Here is a 3,084-nt window from a genome sequence, read left to right as displayed (position 1 = left end):
GACGGCAATGTCATTGGGGCCTGGAGATAATGAAGATATTGCTTGCCCAAAACTCTTCTGCAGCACTAATGCCTTGTTGCTCCTGGAAGGGGATCAGAATTTCGAATGGCAAGCACTGTTCATGAAAAAGTTTGCAGACCGTGCAACGTCTCCAGACGTCAGACAGCGGCTTTTGGTACCCAGTGAGTGATGAAATATTGTCCACTGTTGAGGCACCAGCCCATTCCCATAATGCTGGATTTTCCTTTGCAAAATGAAATCCCTGAGATTGCAATAACACATGGGGTATCATATATGCAACTTTATGCAGGAAACAAATTATTAGTTCTCTTTCATTTCAGATCTCTGTGGATTTCAGCTGCACCAGTTGAAGGAGAACAGTGACACAGCTGCAAGTTAAATTAGAGGATATCACACATTAGGAATACTCACTTGAAATATCTTTTGACCCATTCCTTCAATAATACGTCCTACAGCCAAAACAGCAGCATGGCATACCATGACATCAGAATCCCTAGTGAGGCCACGAAGACAATTAAGGATCTGGCAGAAGGAAAGATGCAAGTTTAAGTAGTTAAAAGTTAAAACCAATTAGTTTTTTTTAAAGTAAAGTAAGTACTATACACAAACGGCCTTTACCTCCTGTGTGATTGGCACAAATGAATAACCAAGTTTTCCACACAATTCGCCCAGATTTGATACTGCTGAGCATCTGATGACTTGGTCAGAGTGCTTTACAGCACACAAAAAGCTATTCAGCAGCAAGTTCCTGTACTTTGGAGCGATGTCACCTACAAAAAAGAAAAAAAAAAGCAAACACATTGCCATGTGAAAGAATAACAGTAGAAATATATGTCTGTAAGTTTTTAAATACAGTAGACTCTCAGTACAGGGAAATCTCTTAAGCGAAATTCCTGCTTAAATGGAACAACTGCCTCTGATGCAACTGGTTTTGTACTTCGTCTGCACCCTTGTTCATCTCTCAGTAAATGGAACCCCTGTTGAATAGAACATAATCTGCTACCTTCAGGTTCTGTTTAATGAGACTCTACTGTATATGCACTACAACAACGAGGGCAGAAAAGTTTCTGTTTAAAAACAGCACATGAGCAACAACTTATTCCATATAGCAAAAACAAGTTTCACATATGTTTAAGGAAAGAGACAATGACAGCGTCATCACCACATATATCATCACGCTAGACCTACAGTGCTACATTGCCCAATTTGCTAATCATACCAAAAGTTAAAATGTACAAGCCAGTGCGACTTATTGTACAAGATTAAGTAGCAACACAGAACAATTTACTGTAGTCATACAAAGAAACATCAAAACACAAGCCTCCTCTGCAACCTCTACCTATCCTACAAGAAAACAGTTTTTTGAAGTACTTATATTGACCATGAGAGGGACAACGGCTTCTAATGGTCTCTGCGATTTTAAAGCAAAAAAATTCCAACATTATTCTGAGGCAACTTATATTCCACCTAGCTAAGCAAGGCATTCTGTTGAGAACCACACTCAAATTTAACTGACATAAAATTTTAAGAGAACTTCATATCACGAACTAGCAGTAGAAGATAATGATCAGGTACGGCCAGGTATGATGGCTGCTGCCACAGTCACCAGCCTCAGCAATGACTCCGTTGCTTATGTAATTTAACCTTCCTGGAAGGACATTTCTGTCTCACCAGACATTACACTTGTCATACCATGATTCCAGAAAAGTTGCCATGTGTTTTACGCCACCAAAAGATGCCATCCAGCTCGCATGAATGACCATCCCAGTTCGCTCTATACCATCATGTCTATTTCTATTTTCCCTTGCTAACCTTATATTTTGACAGTATTCATGACAATTTTATTGCTCCTTCTAGAACTCAGAATTTTGTTCACTCACTTTTCCCACTTGTAACATCTGATATGTAAGAATTTTAGATTTACCACATGTGAATGGATTATTGTAACCTAAACGTTTATTTTGTCAACAAAAATATGACAAAACTGCTGTTTATAGAAACTTCAGAAAATATTATGGATCTTCTAGAGAACTGCCATTCAGAAGTGTGAAAATATGTCTGCTCCATTTGCTTCATTTCTTTCACAGCTGTCTATAATGCATGTATAGCCTGTTTGCATCTTGCAATACTTATGATCACTATTCAACATAATTATCCATGTATCGCATGTGCATGCGCCACTAATGCATATGATGAAAGAAAGAAACTACATCAACTAAATAAAAGTTTAAAAGAAATTTCGGTTTCCATATGGAAAGCCTTGTTCACAATGAGGCCAATCGACAAGAAGTGTCTCCTATATAGGTTTCAGCACGTGACGCAAGCACCGTGCATAGGACAAGGGAAGATTTCCATCATTGCGATTAAGTGTGTCTTGTAGACTGTATCTTGAGAGACTCGAGATACAATCTTTCTTTCAACATGTTTCATCCCGACTAGACGGGTTTCTGTTGAACTCTCAACTTCACTAATGCATGTGTATTCACTAATGGTTATGTATAACTTACATATCCACCCCTTATGTTGTACCCCTTTTATTAGGAGGCTTTGAGGTAATAAAATCAATTAAATGTGCAAACATATGTTTGTTGCCTCGCAAAATGGCTAACCTTGCCAATTAATCATTCAGCAGCTACCTTTTCTGATAGACTTCTTTGACTATCAGAAAAGGTAGACTGCCAGGTACTAATTGAAAGCATGCGGTGTGAGCACTCACCAAAGTTTTTAGTGACCCGCAAAAGGACCTCTCCCAAGTTGAGGCGTGCCTCCACTGAGAGCTGCTCCAAGGAGAGCTGCTCTGCCAGCCATCGAAGTAGATGATCTAGGTCTTTTTCAACAAGAACAGACAGAGCTTGAATGGCACTCAGATAGACATATGAATCTTCATCTTGAATGCCCGAGTGGCAAGCTTCAAGCAACTTGTCTCGCTGCTGCCACAGTACTGCACTACCCTCTAGAAGCCTTCGGCGCAATTGTATAAAAGCATGGCCTCGGATGGGTGCCATTCCATCGTGCAGCTCGCACCATAACTGCTCAAATTCTGTGCTTCCAGAAGCTGATGGG

This window comes from Rhipicephalus sanguineus, chromosome 1 (genome assembly GCF_013339695.2).
Source record: "Rhipicephalus sanguineus isolate Rsan-2018 chromosome 1, BIME_Rsan_1.4, whole genome shotgun sequence".
NCBI lineage: Eukaryota > Metazoa > Arthropoda > Arachnida > Ixodida > Ixodidae > Rhipicephalus > Rhipicephalus sanguineus.
The sequence above is the reverse complement of the archived record's forward strand: the minus strand, read 5'-3'. Positions refer to the sequence as shown.